This window comes from Heterodontus francisci, chromosome 6, assembly GCF_036365525.1.
Source record: "Heterodontus francisci isolate sHetFra1 chromosome 6, sHetFra1.hap1, whole genome shotgun sequence".
NCBI lineage: Eukaryota > Metazoa > Chordata > Chondrichthyes > Heterodontiformes > Heterodontidae > Heterodontus > Heterodontus francisci.
In genome coordinates, this window is record NC_090376.1 from 28386930 (window position 1) to 28409684 (window position 22755).

Here is a 22755-nt window from a genome sequence, read left to right on the forward strand (position 1 = left end):
GGAAGTTTCTGGGCCTCTTCCCTATGCTGTGACCCACTAGTGGAACCTATCTTTGCCCATCTAAAGGCCAATATGGCTCAACTCACTTAGTCTTCTGGCTTCCAGAGATGAGCCAGTTGAGAAGAAACTCCCGGCCTTGGCACAGGTTTTTAAAGACAAGCCAGAAATTCTGGAAACAGTGGAGACTCAACACAACTGGGGCTTCAGGTTTCTGGGGAGTTCCACAGACTGGCATTGGAGACATAATGGACAGCAGTTGATTCCCTGTGGAATTGCAGCCCCATCCTGTTTTACATGGAATGATGTTCCTATGCTTATAAAACATTACCATCCTCAAACTTAATGTTAGTAGTGCCTTAGGAGATTAAAAGGTCACACTCCAAATGTCACATATGACTAATGCAAATTTCTGTATCGTAGTTATTCTGGAGCCAGAATGTCTGCAGCTTCTCAGCTGACCTTCTCACAAACAAACTCAAAGTTCTAATTTGAAGCCTGACCTGTAACCTACATAAGCAGTCCTTTCTCACATACAGTCATTTGCTTCTTCTGGCCTTGAAGTGACAGGTACCTAAATTTTAGCAGCAGAATATTATATTACCTATTGTATTTTACATTGTATTGTGCTCCATTCCTACTTACTGTGAACAGCACCATACATAATACTAAACATTAAAAATTCTTAACTTCCTGTGCACACATCTTACTTCCTGTAGTCATGATTTTCGGTCATGCCATTCAATATTTATCATTGTAAATTACTATGTTAGCATTACTGCATCCAGTTTTGCTATGTCAACCGTCATGATATAGCTGCAAGCTCTGGCCATCAGGTAGCTCTGTGGTGGTGGTTTTTGAAGTCTCAATCCAAATTCCATTACCATTTTGTATATTAGCAACAGAAAGAAAAATCTGTATTCATCAGATATAAAGAAAACCATGGGCGAAAAAGTTTTAAGACTTTCTCTCGCCCTTCAAAAAGAGAAAGGTGTAAAAAGGTATTTTTTGGGTGGGCTTTTCATTTCCTTACATTTAGCCCGAAACCTATAAGCACCTTCTAATCTTCAAATTGCCCTCACCAAATGATTGAACTTGGATTGACCTTAGGCTGTATTTGTTTACTGCAATTAAACCCATGACCTTAAAAGGAACAAACCAATTTAAATACAGGTATACCTTAGCAGCAGAATAATGCATTATGCATCACACAGTGTAACACAGCATCTTATTTACCATGAGCAACACCATGAGAGTTCCACTGGCTAGATCTACAAGAATACTGAATCATTGTAGCACAGAGTTTGTTTCCCAGCATGCCTATCCTCTTCCTGGCAGCTTACCCTCATTATAATATGACTCAGTAGTCGCAGTGACATGGAGCTGCTTGAGAAAGTGTAACAGCTATCACACAGGATGTAACATAGCACGTAAAATGCAGCAGTAAAGTTAAGATAAGAAAACTAAAAAAAGACTTTAATCATTTGGAAAAACAATATTGGGGAATGTACAAGGTTGCAACACAAGCCCGGCTAACACTGATTCTCAGCATACTTGCGAAAAGATAGGGAGATCACACCTCTAATAGAATTAAGACAGCTTTATAGGAAATCATTTTAAAAATTGGTACTACTGCATCTACCATATACAAGGAGCTTTGTCGGTTCCTTTCCATCAGATTATTAAAAGTACGTCGGAAAAAAAATCAAACTAATACCACTTAAGGAAAAATATGTCTGAGAAAATGCAAGAAAAATGTTTGAAGAGTGAAGTGCCAGCTGCTTTCCTTGCTAAATTGTGACAGACTGCTTATGGGTATAATTCATTAGTTTGCAAAAGCAAAGTCTCTGCACCAAAATGGTTCCTAGAATACTGTTGTTTTATGGAGTGCTCTTAAAGGCGGCCAATCATGCTGGCTCAAAGCCAGGAAGGGCCTCTTAACTATGAAACCACTCCAATGCTTGGAGCATTAACTCTTCAAATAGGTATGGTACAGTAGCTTTTCTGTACCCAATACCAGTGAGTAAAGCGTTCAATAGGGGTACAGGAGTACACATGCGTTCACTCACTATTTGATTGCTTCCACTTGGCATTTGTCCATTATGGCCTCCTATGTACAAGGACAATCTTTGTTCCTCTAACAATGAACATTGTGTCTGCATTGTAGAGTGAGGGGGGAAATAATGGTGCACACTTGAAAAGTGTCTCAAGAAGTAAGTGCGTGTTCCCACCCATTGATCTCCCTGTATGAAAATACTAACTCCACTTTTAAAACTATTAAATTGGAGGATAGTCCCTTGTTAAATTGCTGGATGCTCCCTTGCTTGCATTAAATCACTCAACTAGGCAACAGTCAGAAATGCAGCCAAATGACGCACAGATTATGAATGCAGTTTAACCAAAGCTGGTGAAAAGTACTGGCTCTCATTGGTATTAATAGAAGCATTCCAACAAGTACACAGATTGCTTCATAACCTACGTCACCAGAGAATCTCAAATGGTCAGTATCCATAAGGTGGAAAATATTCTGCAGAAATGAAGCTTTTAATTGAAAAGGTTAATATTTATATATATATATATATGGTGCATTTTGCACAATGAACATTGGCCTTCCACTCTATTAAGTTTATTTCAAGAGTTCTATAAATTAAGTAGTGGCATTGAATGGAACAATGTTACTGGAATCTTTTTGTTTTGAAGTTAACTATGTATCTTTAAACTGCAGAACTCCAAAATTTGTGCTATTACATAAACACATAGGGTTGGATTTTACGTCGGGCGGACGGGAACTGGCTTCTGCCTGGCCCGGGGATCCAACACGCATTTCATGGGTCCCAGGCTTTAACTGTTCTGAGGTGGGACTTCCACCCACTTGAAGGAGGAAGTCCTGCCTCATTGAGCTGCCGGTCAATCATCGGGCTGGCAGCTTTTAGTCCCAGCAGCGCCACCAGGAGCAGTGGCCACTGCTGGGACTGCAGCCCAGCCGAGGACATGAAGCCAGGACTACAGGTAAGTTGGGGTTTGCCTCGCCGGGCAAATTGGTCAGGCCCCAGTGAGGCAAGGATGGTCGTTTGGGGGGAATGAAGGGCGTCTCAGGTCCTGGGGTGGTTGGGGAAGTGGGGACGGCCCTCAATCGGGCACCCTGTGCACGTTTGTCCGGGCCCCCCCCCGCCACCCTGGTACATCTCCCGGATGCCACTTAAGTGGCCACTTAAGGGTCTTGATTGGCCTGTTTTTCACCTTCCCCCCCACCCCCCAGCCCATGTAAAGTGGGGCGGAGGCGGGAGAGGGTCGAGAGGGCCTCCCAGAGCCTCTTGCTCAATTTTACGCCACCCACTACACCCCCCCCCACCCCACCCCCACCCCCCCCCCCCGCCCCACCACCATCTGGCTTGCTGGGATGGCGTAAAATTCCGGCCATAAATTGGAAACGACAAAAGAGCACATGGAACCATCAAAATCAGAAAATGCTGGATATACTCAGCAGAGTTAAGGTTTCAGATCGATGAGCTTTCGTCAGAACTGAAAAATGTTAGCGATGTAACAAGTTTTAAGCAAGTACAGCGGCAAGTAAAGGGGGGGGGGCGGGGGAAAGTACAAAAGGAAAGGTTTGTGATAGGGTGGTAGGCAGAAGAGATTAAAAGGCAGAAGAGATTAAAAGGCAAAAGGGATGATGGTGCAAGGTAACCACATCCTTATGTGTCATTTAATTTCTCCTGCCTTCCACCCTATCACAAATATTCCCTTTGTTCTTTTCTCCCCTCCCCTTATTTGCTTAAACTGGTTATTGTCTCTAAGTTTTTCCAGTTCTGATGAAAGGTCATCCACCTGAAACGTTAACTCTTGTTTCTTTCTCCACAGATGCTGCCAGACCTGCTGAATATTTCCAACATTTTCTGTTTTTCTTTCAGATTTCCAGCATCCAGATAAAAGGAGCCGAGGCCCGAGGCCAGAAGCGGTGGTGAGAGACGCTCTGTTCAGTTCTGTTCTGTGGACCTGCTTGACCAGCAAAAATCAAAGTGTGACGTCACAGCAGAGCTGGTAAGTGATTGGTGGGTATTTCTTTCTTCTGTGTCTCGTGTTTTTTTTTGTAGCTTTGGCCAAGTGATTTAAATCAGACGACGTCATTACAGGTTAAGAGTACACTTAAATAGTTCTTTTTTTTAAAATACTGAGATCCAAATTAATTAATTAAATAGAATAGAGATGGCTGGGCAGGCAATGTGTTGCACCTGTAGTATGGAGGAGCTGGTGGACGCCGGTGCAATCCACGGTGACCACATCTGCAGCAAGTGTTGGCTGCTCGAGGAACTTCGGCTCAGAGTTGATGAGCTGGAGTCCGAGCTGCGGACACTGCGTCACATCAGGGAGGGGGAGTGTTACCTGGACACTGTGTTTCAGGATACAGTCACAACCCTTAGATTAACTACCTTGAATTCGGCCAATGGTCAGGGAAAGGAGGGTGTGACTGCGAGTGAGGCAGGTATGGGGATCCAGAATTGAGCTTTGGAGGAGCCTCAGCCAGTGCCCTTATCCAATAGGTACGAGGTTCTTGCTCCCGGTGTGGACGAGGGCACAGACCGTAAGGAGGATGAGCGAACTAACCACAGCATTGTGGTTCAGAGCGCCATTCAAGTGGGGGGAGAAAGAGAAATGCAGTAGTAATAGGGGATAGCATAGTTAGGGGAGTAGATACTGTTCTCTGCAGCAAAGATAGAGAGTCCCGAAGGCTGTGTTGTCTACCTGGTGCCAAGGTTAAGGACATCTCTTCTGGGCTGGAGAGGAACTTGGAGTGGGAGGGAAAAGCTCCAGTTGTTGTGGTCCCCGTAGGTACCAATGATACAGGTAGGACTAGGAACGAGATTCTGCTGAGGGACTATGAGCAGCTCGGGGCCAAATTAAAAAGCAGAACCACAAAGGTAATAATCTCCGGATTACTACCTGAGCCATGTGCAAACTAGCATAGGGTAAATAAGATTAGAGAGGTAAATGTGTGGCTCAAAGATTGATGTGGCATAAATGGGTTCCGATTCATGGGACACTGGCACCAGTACCAGGGAAAGAGAGAGCTATTCTGTTGGGATGAGCTTCACTTGAACCATGCTGGGACCAGTGTCCTGGCGAATCGTATAAGTAGGATTGTAGATAAGGCTTTAATCTAAATAGTGGGGGGGAGGATTCAATTGAAAGGAAGTTTAAAAAGTTGAAAAGTAATGAGAGAGCAGAGGTACAGGATAGTGAAGGAGCATACATTAATCAGAGAGTGACAGGAAGGGACAGAGAATACAAGCACAAGAGTACTGCAGAAATTAGAACCAGAGTAGGTAAAAAGTCAAAGCTTAAGGCTCTTTATCTGAATGCACGTAGCATTTGTAACAAGATAGATGAGCTGACGGCACAGATAGAAATAAATGAATATGATTTGATAGCTATCACTGAGACGTGGTTGCAGGATGACCAGGACTGGAATCTTAATGTTCAAGGATATTCGACGTTCCGGAAGAATAGGCAGAAAGGAAAAGTAGATGGGGTAGCTTTGTTATTAAAGGAAGGGATCAGTGCAGTTGTGAGTCATGATACAGGTGTAATAGATCGTGATGTAGAATAAGTTTGGGTGGAAATAAGGAATAGCAAGGGAAAGAAATCACGGGTGGGAGTGGTCTATAGGCCCCCAAAGAGAAGCCTCTCTGTAGAACAAGATATTAATCAGGAAATATCGGAGGTGTGTACGAAGGGCACTGCAATTACCATGGGTGATTTTAATCTGCATATAGACAAGTCAAACTGGCAAAGGTAGCATGGAAGACGAATTTGCAGAGTGCCTCAGGGATTGTTACTTAGAGAAATACGTTGCAGACCCTACCAGGGTACAGGCTATTTTAGATTTGATATTATGTAATGAGGTAGGATTAATAAGAGATCTATTAGTTAAGGATCCTTTAGGGGGAAGTGATCATAACATGGTAGAATTTCAAATTCAGTTTGAGGGTGAGCAACTTGGGTCTCAAACCAGTGTCTTCAACTTAAACAAGGGCAGTTACAGAGGAATGAAGAAAGAGTTGTCTAAAGCGGGCTGGTAAGATAGACTACAGGGGAAGTCAGTGGATGAGCAGTGGCAGACTTTTAAGCAGATATTTCATAACACTCAACATTTATTCCAGTCAGAAGGAACGACTCGAAGAGAATGATGAACCACCCGTGGATAACAGAGGAAGTTAAGGAGAGTATCAAATCAAAAACAAAGGCATACGATGCGGTGAAAACGAGTGGTAGGCCAGAGGATTGGGAATTTTTTAGAAACCAGCAGCGGATGACCAAAAAACTAATAAAGAGGGAGAAAATTGATTATGAGAGTAAATTGGCAATAAATATAAAAACAAACAGTAAGAGCTTCTACAGGTATATAAAAAGGAAGAGAGTAGCTAAAGTAAGTGTGGAACCCTTAGAGGATGAGACTGGGGAATTAATAACAGGGAACAGGGAAATAGCAGATAATTTAAACCAATATTTTGCATTGGTCTTCATGGTGGAGGACACTATAAACATCCCAACAATAATAGATGAACAAGGTGCAAATGGGAGGGAGGAATTTGTGACAGTCTCAATCATGAGGGAAAAGGTGCTGGACAAACTGATGGGACTAAAGGCAGACAAGTCGCCAGGACCTGATGGCCTGCATCCAAGGGTTTTAAAAGAAGTGGCTGCAGAGATAGTGGAGGCATTCGTCATAATATACCAAAACTCAATGGATTCCGGTAGGGTACCAGCGGATTGGAAAACTGCTAATGTGACACCCCTATTCAAGAAAGAAGGGAGACAAAAAGCAGGAAACTACAGACCAGTTAGCTTAACATCAGTCATTGCGGAAATGCTAGAGTCCATTATTAAGGAAGAAATAGCAGGACATTTAGAAAAACATAATGCAATCAAACAGAGACAACATGGTTTTATGAAAGGGAAATCATGTTTGACAAATTTGTTAGAGTTCTTTGAGGATGTAACAAGCAGAGTGGATAAAGGAGAACCAGTAGATGTTGTGTATTTGGATTTTCAGAAGGCGTTTGATAAGGTGCCACATAAAAGGTTATTGCACAAAATAAGAACTCAGGGTATTGGGGGTAATTGAGGACTGGCTAACACACAGAAGGCAGAGAGTCGGGATCAATGGGTCTTTTTCAGGTTGAAAGACATAACTAGTGGGGTGCCAAAAGGATCGGTCCTAGGGCCTCAACTATTTACTATCTATATTAATGACTTGGAGGAAGGGACAGAGTGTCATGTATCCAAATTTGCTGATGATACAAAAATAGGTGGGAAGGCATGTTGTGATGAGGACACAAAGAATCTGCAAAGGGATAGATCTGGGACAGATCAGCCATGATCTTATTGAATGGCGGGGCAGGCTTGAGGGGCTGAATGGCCTACTCCTGCTCCTATTTCTTATGTTCTTATCCACAGTATTTTGCTTCTGTGCGAAACCAAAGGTCATTTAGCCTATCAAGCTCATTTATGCACGAACAAGATACAATCTAGATGATCACAGACTATACCTCATCCATTTAATCATGAGGAAAAGTAAATTAAATGTATAAAAACACACGGATCTTCAAAAGCTAATCAAGCAAGACACGGGAGAATTAATATTTCCACTATTAAAACCTGGCCTATTGCCTGCCACAGGCAGTTCCTTCCCACTCCAGCCTCACAAGTAGACAACATGGTGTCCCATGGACTTTGATTACTTCAGTCTATACCTAAGATAGTTGGGAGTTTAAGAAAACTAGCAGATTATTTTTTTAAAAAACTCTACCCATTACAAAGGTAGTAGTAATAGTAATAATTATTATAATAAGTATTTCTGTTTCAAATTGTTCCACTCTTAAAACATCCCATTGCATTGCTCACACATGGTGCAGTACCAATTAATTCAGCAAGTTAAAAGGCCCACGGGTTGATTAATTTTGTATTCTGCTCTCCTTCATTCTATTGGTTAAGTTTGTCAAAAGAAAAAGATTTGCTTTGTCCAACCGTAATTGCAGGCCACAATCACAACAAACATCACCACTTACATGCCTTTCCGTCTGACTGCCTCGAGATACACCACTGTCAAGTTCCAAATGTAAGCAGCTCGACTTCCATTCCACCCATTCTTTCCACATCCACTCAATATACTGAATCCTCTCTTTACAACTTCTTCAACACCAGTATTTTGTATTTATATGCCTCAGGACATGTCCTTTCTCTGCAATTATCCAAATTAAATAATTGAGACCTTTTCAGGTTTTATTGAGTGTTTGTGGCAAAATTCTGTACAACTTCCTTGAGTAATGCAAGCTAGTTTTAAGATAGCTGTGTTGCCTTTCCTGGATCTCCTCTGGGCCTGTATTGGAATGAATTACCAGGTCTGCATTCTTTAAAAAAAGCAAAATACTGTGGATGCTGGAAATCTGAAATAAATACAGAAAATGCTGGAAACGCTCAGCAGATTGGGTGATCACTTCCATTCAGTCTGCAAGCGTGACCCCGAGCTTCTGGCTGCCTGCCTTTTTAGTCCTCCACCCCACTTGCACTCTGACCTCTCTGTCCTAGGTCACCTATAGTGTTCTAATGAAACTCAATGGATGCTCAAGGATCAGCACCTCATATTTTGATTAAGCACATTTTTTTGGCTTCTGGAATCAATATTGAGTTTAACAATTGCAGATTATAATCACCATTCCCATTTTTTCAGACAGCATCAGTTGGTAATAATTCTGCTCTTGCCATTTACACCTTCTCCACAGCCATCGTTTGTTTCTTTACCTGTCCCATTACCATCCCCTTATGCCTTTCACCATTATCCCTTTTGTCATTTAATATCTCCTGTCTTCTACCCTACAACAGATTTTTGCTTTTGTTCTTTCTTCCCCATTCCACTTTCCCTGTCTCTGTTCTTGCTTAAAACCTGTGACTTCTCTTAACTTTTTCCAGTTCCAGTGAAAACTCATCAACTTGAAATGTTAACTTTGTTTCTCTTACACAGATGCTGCCTGCCCTGCTGAGTATTTCCAGCATTTTCTGTTTTTATTTCTACATTCTTTAATCGTAGCTAGGAACTAGGCAACAATATGGGTTTGAATATCTGCTCCCTTCAACCAATGATCTGGCACCAACACAAGAGCCTTGCTCAGAAGTTCATGAGGATATATGATGGAGGAAAGAAAATGGAAACTGCCATGCAGAATGCCATTGACAAGTTAATACCTTGAAACTAGACGCCCATCTTTAGCCTGAAAAAATGGTTATTTTACAACGGGCCCTGTGATGGGAGTGACATACTTTTTTCCAACCGCTCTAGTTTTAACAGAAGAATGAGGAGCAACTGCAGTATTGGGGAAATTGAACTTACAATGCTGCGACAATATGTGTTGTGCTCCAATCTAACAGACAGCACACCATGAATTTTCATATTAAACATGCATGTTACAGGAAAACAAATACAGCAAAGTGGTGATAAATATGAAAGACCCATTTACCTTGTACACATTTTATACAACAACTTGCATTTATATAGCACTTTTAACTTAGTAAAACATCCTATGGGACTTTACAGTTAGCGTTATAAGAGAAAAACTGACACTGAGCCACAAAACAAGATATTAGGACAGGTGACTAAAAGCTTGGTCAAAGAGGTAGATTTTAAGGAGCTTCTTAAAGTGGGACAGGGAGGTGGAGAGGCAGAAAGGTTTTGGGACCCAGGTAATCAAAGGCATGGCTGCCAATGGAGGGGCAAAGGAAATTGGGGATGCACAAGAGACATAGATGGAAATTTCACTTAGATCATCTGAATTAAGAAGGTCATCACTCTTTCATTCCAAATAATGGCAGATAATCAAACATGTGCAATATTCAAAATACTAAAATTAATTTACTTTGATATTGATTTACATGTAACCTAGAGGTAGAAAAGTTATTTACTTTATTCACACATCCCACACTCTGATGGCTGGGTACATAAATCCACTGCCTGCTGTATTACTGAGACAAACAGACCAGGAAAGTACCGGGCTTGCACATTGGGTCATACTGAATTACTTGATATCGCCTGCAGTAGAGGTTGAGAAGCTACATTTGGCTTGGGATATGGAGGGGTGAAAAAAGCAGTCTGGGTCCCCACACCTGATTGCTATTCAGTGACTCCTGCTGGAGAATGCATGTACACGATCATAGGAAGATAGGAAATAGGAGCAGGAGTAGGCCATTCGGCCCCGTGAGCCTGCTGTGGGAGGCACATTAGAGCACAGGAGATGAATACCTTGGTGTAATAAACTGGGTGATAAAGAACATGTTTACAATTTTGTTCCACAATTAACTTTCTGCTTTTATTCTGTTGCTGTGGGGTCAATGCAAGATCATGGTTGCTTTTCAGTTAACAGTGCAGAAGTATTCTCGGACTTTCAGACAAAATGTGAATTGGCTCGTCAATGGCATCGAGTCTTCCTTCCCCATGAGAAGCATTATCTTTTCCATATAACACAACACACAGCCTATCTTCCCCATGCTGAAAACAGAGTCAAACTCCACTGAGATGCTCTCCATAACTGAATAGTCTACTAACAATTTCAAAGCTCATGTATGAACAATGCACAACGTATTTGAGGGAACTGGTGCCCAAGGAACTGTAGCTCAGAGACAGACAGCATCATCGGAGGCAAGCAAAAGGGGAGAAATTTGAATAAACACATGCAAGTAAAAGCCAGAGTTGTCTGAAAAAATTACCATCTTTTAAAATAATAAAAAATATTAAATGGAATTTAGTCCTTTGGTGATAAACAAAAGGGATCAATTCTGCTGCGTTGTTGCTTGGCTGAATGTCCTCTCCATCAAGTTCCCTTTCGTATCACATCTAACATGGAGCTTAGTGCTAGAAGGAAATTCAGTGTTTAAAACTAAAACTAGACAGCTTCCACTTTGTGACAAATTGAGTTATAGCAGAGCCAAACACAACGTAATGTGGGATCTATTCTATTTAGGCTACATAATATATGGTCTCTTTATGCAAGGAGGGGAGGCATCAACACTTTATATAAAAGATTCAATTCACCAAAAAGGCACATACAGCTACTGCCACTAATAATCCAAACTCCATCAACCCAGGAATTGATGTCATTTTCTCCACTGAAACCACCCGACAGTCCAACATCTGTTTCGTGCTTTTATAATTTATGTAATAGATAAACAGTGAACATCTAAAAATAATAGCCCACTGACAAGAGACCTGGCATCAAGGTAAGTATGCCATTAGCAAGATCTTTTTATAAGCCAGCAATTACTGACGCCTATTCTATATATATCACCGTACAAATTCATTAGATTGGAGGTGCCGTGTTACCATGGAGAAACCCACACCAATAAATGAGATGGTACTCATACAAAGTGCTTTGGTTTGGTGAATTTTGGCTTTGAATATTAGTGCTAGTGAATAGAAGACTTTCCATTTCAGTTATCCAGCATCAGCATCAAGCTCTTCCAGGTCAGATATAAGGAAAACCTCCCTCTGCTCTTCCCAATAATCTTCCTTAAAAAACCCACCTCGTTGTAGCCTCCTGCTCAGGCCCAACTCCTATTTGTGAAGCACAAATTGGGACATTTTACTTTGTTACGACCAGGTGAGAAAGAGGTCTAGGGGGTTCCCTTTCAGCCTTCACCTGGTCTTACTGTAACAGGGTTTTGTTTTTAAACACACAGTATTTTGAGCTCCCCCTTGGTAAATCCTGGTTCACCGCTTTCCAATTATAAGGCAAAGAAATGAGCACAAACAGGCTTTCGTAGGTTTAAAGAATAAAAGTGAAATTTATTAAAACTTAAACTCTAATTCGGTTAATGCCTACGGGTACATGCCACGCCCCTCACTAGCATGCATACGTGATGCGCACATGTAAATACAGACAGAAAAGAGCAGAAGAAAAATAGCTAAAAAGTTTGAGGCAATCTCTGAAGGGGGTTTGTTACTGTGCTTCGAGCTCACTGTAGTCCTTGCTTGTAGGTAGATCTTGCTTTTCGATGGGGCCCAGTATTCTTCTTAAACCTTGTTCAATGTAGGAGACTTTTCTCTCTTGGGGTTCTTGTGTCTTCAATGGGTCTTGGAGTTCCATGAGAAAGAAATGGAAGCAGACAGGAGAGGCTGCAACAAACCAGCCAGGAGAGGTCTTTTCAGTCCAGGAACTAACAACTTTCTGTGTTCCAACACTGTTTCTCCAATTTAAAACTCCCCTAGTTGGCCAGCAGGTGGTCACGTGACTGACTGGTTTGACCAGGTCTCTTCTGTGTATTGGGGAGCAGGGACTGGTTTCTTTGTTCCAACATTGTCTGCTAGTACGCAAAAAATGTTTTTCCAATCCCTTGTAATAGGCCTTCTTTTCTTCCCAGCAACAATATATGGCGAAATATATGTACCTCATTCTTGGCAGGTAGGGGCCTGCATGACAACATGCACAGGTGAGGCTACCATCAGCCTGCCAAATACATAAAGTCTCTGAGTTTTTTTCAATGCATAACGGGTAAAATTGTAGTCCTGCTATTCTGACTGTGGGTTGCCTGAACAAACTAAGATCTGGTTGGTCCTGGGTTAAAACTTGCCCAGCTCACTCTAAAACTGAACAACTTTTCAAACAGAAGAGAGAAGAGAGAGACGAAATGCCTGCTAATATCGCAGCAAGAACTAAGACTCAGGAAGTTTAAAGAAACTACCTGCTCTCTCAGCAAGCAGTGAAATACTGCGAACTGCTATCTTTGAGTGACTGCCTTGTGACAAATCCCTCCCCATCTGTGGTTTTAAGCTAGTGTTTTTCTCTGCAGCACAGGAGAAGCTTTTGGACTCTGACATGAGGGGGTCCCTCTCTCTCTGCATTCTAGCTTGAAAACCTACAAATCCTACTGGTTGACTGACCACCTTTGCATACTCCAGCTAATCAGAAACCCCGTTAGAGGAAATCATCCGCATTGCTATCTCCAAGAGACTCACTGAACCAGTCATCTACATCTTCAAACTAAAAGCCTCAGGATCATTGAATTCATCTAGAAGCCAGAAAAATCACCAAACTCCACAGACAGTATACTTTTTTATGGACTCTAACTCAACCAATCTATCTTTCCCCACTCTGTAACCTATTTGTGTACGTGTAAACCTCTAGTGTGTGTGAGAGTGAAAGTTGGCATTTATTTATTTTATTTAGAGATACAGCACTGAAACAGGCCCTTCGGCCCACCGAGTCTGTGCCGAACAACAACCACCCATTTATACTAACCCTACAGTAATCCCATACTCCCTACCTACACTAGGGGCAATTTATAATGGCCAATTTACCTATCAACCTGCAAATTTTTGGCTGTGGGAGGAAACCGGAGCACCCGGCGAAAACCCACGCGGTCACAGGGAGAACTTGCAAACTCCGCACAGGCAGTACCCAGGATCGAACCCAGGTCCCTGGAGCTGTGAGGCTGCGGTGCTAACCACTGCGCCACCCTAAACTCATGTTGTTTATTATTTTATTAGTTCAGTTTAGGTACAATAAAGTTAATCGCTTTCTTTGTTAATTCAAGAAAACCTGTCCAATTGGTTCATTATGATCATAGCAAGTAAGTACTCAGACACCTACTGAATTGGCCAATACATTCACTTTAAGAAGATTTAAACATGTTGTGGTCAAACAAGGAGGAAAAAGAGGGAAGCCCTTCGACCCCTCCTCACTTGACCGTAACAGAAATTTGGGGGCTCACGTCTGGGACAAACCCAAAGACAAATGGGAAATTGGAAGCAGGAAACCAAATTGATCCCTAGCAATAATTTAAATACTTCAATAAAGATTTTCTTGTGGTTTTCAGTAATAGAGTACCAAAATGTCCAGATTCGAAGCAAGGCAGCATCTGCTGTTAATGCATAACATTTTAGGCCAATCACCACAGGCTTCATCCTCCAATATTTGGGTGGGTAAGTGTCATTTAATGTAAAATCTAACATAGCAGTTACACCAGTACAAGAGCTGGATAACTTCTGGTGTAAAGGTAGCACTCCGAGTTTTGTTGGTCATAAAAATGCTCACAAAAGGTGCTACCTATACACTGGATTTTACGGTACATCTCGACAGACTCCTGCTGATGGTTAGGAGTAATGTAACAGTTCCGCCAATTGTACAATGTGAAAGCCCAATCAAATCAGAAGTTTTGGGTCAAGATGATCTAAACCAATCTGATCAGTTTTCTCCAATTAATGCACAAAGTGGAGTGGGTGTGAGGGGAACACTCATACACTCATATTTATAATGTTTGCATTATAAAGCAACTGGCAATAATTGATGTGATATCATCAGGTTAGAGTGAAACATGAACAAAGCAATAACTATCCCACTATCTCATTGTGTTAATGTTTGCGATCACGCAATGATATCATCCTTTCTGCAGCTCAAGGACATTGGAAGCTGTGATAAGCTCCAATTTAAACAAAGCTGGATCATATTCAGCACAATTTACAAAAATAACTAGTTATATATAAGCTGAAAGGAGTGAAATTCAGAAAAACACAATTCTGAAGTGATGATTCATATAAAAGAAAAAAAGGTATATTAGCTTCAACATTATTAGAGTCTCGGATTCCACTTTAGAACTCCTGGCCATTATTCCACATATTCTCAGGGCTTTCCTTAGCTTTTCTAAGAAAAGGGTGAATGTTGGGTTTGATTACTCTGGAGTCTGACTGCCAGACACTTGTGCAACAAGTTTTGAGAAATTTGAATTGCCCATAATTGTAAAGGAGCACAAGTATTGGAGAATGCAAGGGAAGTGTGCTCTTGAAAAGTTAATTTTTTAGGCAACAAAATATGGATCTAGTTCCAAAGAAGGGTCACTGACCCGAAACGTTAACTCTTCTTCTCTTTCCACAGATGCTGCCAGACCTGCTGAGTGGTTCCAGCATTTCTTGTTTTTATTTCAGATTTCCAGCATCCGCAGTATTTTGCTTCTATTTAAAATATGGATCTACCTGTATTTCAGCTCAGTTGGTTCATCATGATCATAGCAAGTAAGTAATCAAACACCTACTGAATTGGCCAGTACATTCACTTCAGAAACATAGAAACATAGAAAATAGGAGCAGGAGTAGGCCATTCAGCCCTTCGAGCCTGCTCCGCCATTCATCATGATCATACTGATCATCCAACTCAGTAGCCTGTTCCTGCTTTCCCCTCATATCCTTTGATCCCCTTTGCTCCAAGAGCTATATCTAACCCCTTCTTGAAAACATACAATATTTTGGCCTCAATCGTTTTCTGAGGTAGTGAATTCCACAGGTTCGCCACTCTCTGGGTGAAGAAATTTCTCCTCAACTCAGTCCTGAAAGGTTTACCCCATATCCTTATTCTATGACCCTTGGTTCTGGACTCCCCCCACCATCGGGAACATCCTTCCTGCATCTACCCTGTCAAGTCCTGTTAGAATTTAACAGGTTTCTATGAGATCCCCCTTCATTCTTCTGAACTCCAGCGAATATAATCCTAACCGACTCAATCTCTCCTCATACGTCAGTCCTGCCATCCCAGGAATCAGTCTGGTAAACCTTCGCTGTACTCCTTCTATAGCAAGAACATACTTCCTCAGATAAGGAGACCAAAACTGCACACAATATTCCAGGTGTGGCCTCACCAAGGCCCTGTATAATTGCAGCAAGACATCCCTGCTCCTGTACTCGAATCCTCTCGCTATGAGCACATACCATTTGCTCTTTTTTACCGCCTGTTGCACCTGCATGCTTACCTTCAGTGACTGGTGTGGGAAAATGGGATTAGATTGGACGAGTGCTTGATGGTTGGCGCAGGCACATTGGGCAGAAGGGCCTGCTTCTGTGCTGTAAAACTCTATGACTCTAAGAGAGGTCAGGGAGACAGAGCAGTTACAGGAAAAGGTCCCCGGCCAAACAAGCTCCATCAGAGGAGGCTGAACTGGCACTGCAGATGACCCTACTGTTTGGTTATCTGAAATCTCCTTTGGGAAGTTACAGGACCCAGAGGATGTGTTAAACAGGTCTTCCTGGGTCGAGGCATAGCAAGCCCACCCAGGGTTAAAAAAAAGTTAGCACAGACTGCCCAAACTGAAGCTGAAGCAAAGGGAGTTCCAGAGTGCTACTATTTAAAGGATGAGGTGCCGTTGAGGAAATGGAGACTGCCTCACAGACCTGCAGATGAAGAGTGGACAGTGGTTCACCATGTAGTGGTGCCGCAGAGGTACCGTAGGGAAATATTGAGAATAGCCCACGAGATTCCAATGGCTGGACATGTCAGTATGAGAAAAACCCAAGCCAACATGAGACAGAATTTTCACTGGCCACAACTCCACAAGGATGTGGTGGAGTTCTGCAAGACTTGCCACATGTGCCAGGTTGTGGGGAAGCCTCAACCTGCAATAAAACCTGCACCCCTAATTCCCATATCGGACTTTGGGGAAATCGCTCAGTAGAGTGCTGGTGGACTGTGTGGGACCCCAGCCGAAAACAAAAGGGAGCTACCAGTATCTTCTCACCATTATGGATGTGGCTACTTGATTTCCAGAGGCTATCCCTCTAAGAACTATCTCTGCCAGGGTAACGGTGGAGGGGCTAACACAATTCTTCATCCAATATGGGCTGCCTGCTGAGATCCAGTCGGATCAGGGCACAGATTTTATGTCTAGCATTTTTCAAAAGGTCATGGGTAATCTGGGCATAACCCAGCTGAAGTCTTCAGCCTACCACCCCACAGTCACAAGGGGCTTTGGAGCAGTACCACCAGACCCTACAGACAATGATCAGGGCATACTGCTATGAGTACCTTCATGACTCGGACAAAGGTTTGGGATTTCTTCAGTTTGCTTCCAGTGACTTACCCAATGAGTCCACTGGCTTTAGTCCCTTTGAATTAGTTTATGGACACGAGGTGAGAGGTTCTCTAAAACTAGTCAAGGAGAGGTTTTTGGGACACACGGACAAATCTTCCCTGTTAGATTACATCTCCATGTTCCGAGAATGGCTCACGAGAGCTGTGCAGTGGCTCAGGAACACCTAAAAACCTCCCAGACAGCTATGAAAAGGCAGGCGGATAAACATGTCAAGGCCAGAACATTTCAGCCCGGAGACCATGTGTTCGTGCTATTACCAGTACAGGGAGAACCATTGGAAGCCTGGTTCAGTGGCCCCTTACAAAGAAATAAAGAGAATTAGCCAGGTGATTATACAATTGACACCCCAGATTGTAGGAAAAAGCAAAGGTTGTGCCACATCAATATGTTAACACAGTATCACAGCTGGGAAGGGGACAAACAAGCACAAGTCTGTCAGGCAATCAGGAAAGAGGAGGGCAAAAGGGACAGTGAGGACAGGTTAGAGGGAGGCCTGGAGGATTCTCAAATGGAACTCCTGACCATCCAGTTAGAAAACACTGAAATGTTAGGGAAATTAAACACCGTATTCTCCTATTTAAATGCAGAACAGAGAGGAGACCTAACGGCGTTTAAAGGGATCTGCAGGGACAAACCAGGGTGCACAACCCTAACCCTACACGATATGGATGTAGGATAGTCCCCTCCCATAAAACAAAATCCCTATCACCTAGATCCCAGGAAACTGACCCAGGTACTGGAGGAAATTCAGACTGAAGATCTAGAAATTAAAGATTTAAATTCCGAAGGGAGACACAGAAACGTTCATAAGCCAAAGGAAAACCCTAAGCCCAAAAAGGTTTTTGTGGCAGATTTGGAGGGTGGTGATGATGGTGGTGACTGCAAGTCAAGTATCCTAACTGAAGAGGAATTGTGGGCCAGGTTGGATGAGCACAGGTAAAAACATATACAAAAACATGTACCGGATAATCTTCACAAAGTTATGAACAACTTTGAATCCAGGGTTGAGTTCACTGATAGAGAGAAACTGGAAAAGGAAGATATTGTATAAATAAACAAGCTGGTGTTTTTCTCTGCAGCACAGGAGAAGCTTTTGGACTCTGACATGAGCAGACCCTAAGTGTGGGTCCCTCTTTCTCTCAATTCCAGCTTGAAAGCTTTCAAATCCTGTTGGCTGACTGACTTTGCATACTCCAGCTAATCAGAAACCCAATTGGAGGAAATCATCTGCATCACTATCTCCAAGAGACTCACTGAATCAGTCATCTACCTCTTCAAACTAAAAACCTCACGACCACTAAATTCAGCTAGAAGCTAGCCAAATCACCAAAATCCACAGACTGTATAACTTTTTCTATGGACTCTAACTACCTTTCCCCACTCTGTAACCTATTTGTGTGTGTGTAGACCTCTAGTGTGTGTTTGAGAGTAAAGGTTGGTGCGTTGTTTTAGATTTTATTAGTTTATTTTAGGTACAATAAAGTTAACCACATTCTTTGTTATCTCAAGAAAACCTGTCCGATTGGTTCTTGTTATGATCATAGCAAGTAAGTATTCAAACACCTGCTGAATTGGCCAGTAATGAGCCTTAAGTACATGCACTTTAAGAAAGACTTAAACCTGTTGTGGTCAAGCAAGGAGGGAAAAGAGGGAAGCCCTTCGACCCCTCCTCACTTGACCATAACAATCAGCCATAGTGTCTCTGATGATAGATTTCAGCAACCTCCCACAACTGATGTTAAACTGACAGGTCTCTACTTTTCTGATTTCTCACTCCTTCCCTTCTTATGTAATCCAGTGACATTTTCATTTTTTTTTAAATCTAAAAAAGGTACAACTGTTAAATCTAGGGAACTTCGGAAAATTATGACTATCGCATCTGCAATTTCCTCACCTATTTCTTTTAATCCCCTGGGATGGAAACCATCAGGTCCTGGAGATTCATTCAACTTAAGGCTCATTATTTTCTCCATTAGCTTTTTTTGACATCTATTAAATCAATAAATTCTTCCCTTGACTTATTTTTAGGTTCCCTCGTATTGCTGGTATTTTGTCCTCTTCATCTACTGTGACAACAGATACAATGGCTGGAATTTTATGTCGGCCCGGAGCCCCTGCCCACCAGCAGAAAGAGTCGGTGGCGAGCCCACCTCTGCCGGGCCTGGAAACCACACCGTGATTTTATGTGATCCAGGCACTTAATTGACCTCGGGCAGGACGTCCCATCTCCAAGAGTTACCAGCCAATCAGCAGCGAGGTGGGAGGGGTCCCTCGAGAGGGAGAGTGGAGGTGCTCCAGTGGGGTAGCTTATGTCATGAGGTGGGAGCCCTCTGTCAGGGGAAGGCCCCCCGCACAACCCACAAGGAGGTCACCAAGTTTTACTGAGCAGCCTTCTGAGCTACTGAACCACCCACCCGCCGCTGGTAATAATCCAGCAGCAGCAGGAGGAGGCCTTTAAGCGGCAATTAATTGACCACTTAAGGGCCTTAATTGGCCTGGGATGGGCGGGCCATTTGTCACCTCCTCCGCTGCTGGTAAAATTGCAATGGGGGTGGGAAGGAAACAGGAACGGCAGCTGCTGCCTTCCACTCGAATTTACGCCCCCCAACCCCGCCTCCCTGCTCCTGCAGTGGGCATAAAATTCCAGCCAATTTACTCACTTAACAAGTCTGCAATTTCCTTCTCAGTCATTTTAGTTCCTCGTTCTTTTACTTCCAAAAACCTCAGCTGTTAGATTTGATATTCCTTGCAAATTTTTTTCCAGATTCCCTTTCTACATTGTTTATTGCCTTTTTTTTGTTTGTTGCTTCTCATAGCTCACCCTTTTCTGGATTTCTACTTTTTCTTGCATTTGTGCAAGCATTTTCTTTTTACTTGATAAACTCTGGGTTTATAACTTTGCTGTACCTAGAACACAAAGGAAACCTTCACTACTTGCTGGCCAATCAGGAGGCCCTGACCACTGCCCAGTACAGCAATATCAGAGGTAACGTGGATGTAAATCATGTAAGGTGGCGAACTACCAGAGTCATAACCAGAGTTGTTTTATATTTGGCCATGGTCGTGCCCTCAGCTGTTACCAGATTTATTTCACAAAAGGGTGCAGGCAGCTATTCATCTGGAGGATGATCCTACCTACCTGACTGAAAGAGGAGACGGGGAATATCAGACAGAAGAAACAGAGTTAACAAAAATACACAAAGTAGATGGCAAGTTAAACATTTCAGGACAATAGCAGCAGTGTTTGTATCAGATCCAAGAATAACGTAAGCTCAAAAACGTTCCACTTTCTTCAGTGTATGAGGCATGTTCCATGTTTTTGATATATTTTTCTTCTGTCATCTTGGTGGGGTGAGGGGAGGTAACTAATCAAAAATGGGTCATAAATTGAGAAAACCATGAATTTTTTCAACTATTAAAAAAAGATGAAAAAATTTAGACAAAATGTTCGCAACAGTTAGACCTTAGCATTACCATGGTAATGACTCCAGAAACGAGTAGCCAATGTGAGTTTAACCCTTCCATTGTCAAATTTTTGACAAGAAAACAGGTCTGGATAGACTATTTTTTTTACATGATTAGTCATAAACTATTGAATCTGCTGTGGCATTGTTGGCATCAAATCAGGGAATGCTCTGTTCTCTTTGGATCTCCAGTGTTCCCAGCTTTTCACCCTTTAAAAAACTCATCTATTCTTTTATTGTCCAAAATGGATGATATCACACGTACCTGCAATGAAATCCATCTGCCATAGTTTCACCTACTCACTTATTCTATCAATGTCACTTTGTAATTTATGCTCTCGCCTAAACTACTTACCAAGCCACCAATCTTTGTGTTTACTGGCAAACTTGGACAAATGGCTCTCTATTGTGTTATCTAAGTCATTAAAAAATATAATGAATAGTTGAGGCCCCAACATAGGTCCCTGTGGGATACCACTAGTTACTTGCTTCCAATTTGACAGCATACCCATTATCCCTAGTGTCTTCTACCACCTAACCAATCTCGTAACGAGGTGAATAATATGTGTTCAATTCTGTGAGCTTTAATTTTAGCTAACAGTCTCTTATGTGTATCAAATGTCTTCTGAAAGTCCATATAAACTACATCCAGACATTCTCTTGTCTACTACTTTAGTAACTCCCTCAAAAAATTCCATTTGGTCTGTAGACTTGACCTGGTCTTACAAATCCATGCTGGCTCTCTCGAAACAGCTCAAATTTCTCTTGAGCACTCAGTCACTGTCCTTAATTATAGATTCCAATCACTTCCCTACAACAGATGTTAGACTAACAGGTCTATAATTTCCTGGTTCCTCTCCTTTGCCTCTCTTAAATAATGAACTTAGTCACAATTTTCCAATGTTAAAGGGACAATTCCCGAATCGAGTACTTTGGAAGATTATGGCTCAGGTATCTGCAATTACAATTATACTGCAGCACATACTCAAAGATTCACTTTTGTTTAAAGTCTATACAATAATTCAGGCACTCGGCAAAGACTACTAGGTATTGGGGTTACTAAAAACATAGCTGTGCACTCAAAAGGTAACTCGTTCAAAACCTGACTCAAGCTTTTACCAATGAAAGTGAACATGTTGATAATGTCCTTTTTTAATATCAAACAGCACATTAACTGATCAATGAATATGCAAATGACATTGATTTTTATTCTGTTCATGTGCCAAGTACAAATAGGAATATAAGTTTATCCTCAGCATGCATCATTCAGCCTTTTGAGTCAAAGGTCAAAGATCATTACAAGAATTGCATACACAGACGACATAGGTTCAACATGACACAAAAGTCTTTTTTTTTTAAATATTGCAAGTCACGCAAATATTTACTTGAAAAACAATAACTGTATGTATTAACTGCAGCACACAAAGATATTCCACTCTGTACTGACAACAACCTCAAGGTGAACATTGCTGCTTATTCCTGAACCAACAGCAGAAAGAAACATGACTGCAATCAGCTAATTAACCTATAATCAATTCTCAACAACCCTTCAGAATGAAACATTTTTCTGTCTCCACACTGGTCACCCTAAAGAAAGATTCTACACTTCCTGTTACCTACATATATAAGTGCTTTGAAAACATACAAAGTCACCCTCTTGAACATGATTATAATAAAAGCTCCACACTTTATATTTGCAGACTTGGAAGTGTAAAGGTAGGATTGGTTCCAAATTGGGTTTATTCTTTGCAGATCCTATTAGATTCAGATCAGTCTGGCTGCATTAGTGTATGATGTTGTTATATTACACTATATAATGCACTTTGATAAATGATAACATCAAATGGGGAACTTTAATTTGCTTTGCACTTGAACAGCTCCTTGGTAGAATGTTATAATAGTACAATGATTGTTATTTTGGGGCATTTTATTTGAATATGATTGTACAATTTAAAATGGCAGGCTATATAACATTACATGCCACAAGAGTATTTCCACTATGGATGGTTCTTTTATTGCGACGGTTTTCAACACCGAAGCAGTGTCTTACATTAACCTGCCTTTTTGTTTTACATGTGCTGACTAACGTCCTGTACATTTCTATTTTGGATTTCCAGCAGGTGTAGTTGTTTTACCTTTTATTTCTTCTGGTGGGACATTCTTCCTGGATCTAGCATAAAGCACAGGCCTTCTTTCTTTCCACTATAGACCAAGTGGCGATATGCATATCTCAGCCAAGTACCTGCCTACTTTTCTCTCAATTTCTTCTCTTCTTTGCAATGTTCCTTGTACTGAATCTTCTAAATCCCTCCAACTCACATCCCTTTTTCACATCTCAAAGCGCCCCACCCAAAACACTGATCTAATGATGTGCTCCTGAGGCCTGCAGCAG

General features: G+C 41.9%; 1 protein-coding gene across 2 annotated transcripts in view; it reads right to left on the bottom strand.

The window, feature by feature from the left end:
* LOC137371209 (rho guanine nucleotide exchange factor 17-like) overlaps positions 1-22755 on the bottom strand; it is a 522466-nt gene that overhangs the window by 494759 nt on the left and 4952 nt on the right. The gene's annotated exons all lie outside the window — the stretch shown is intronic.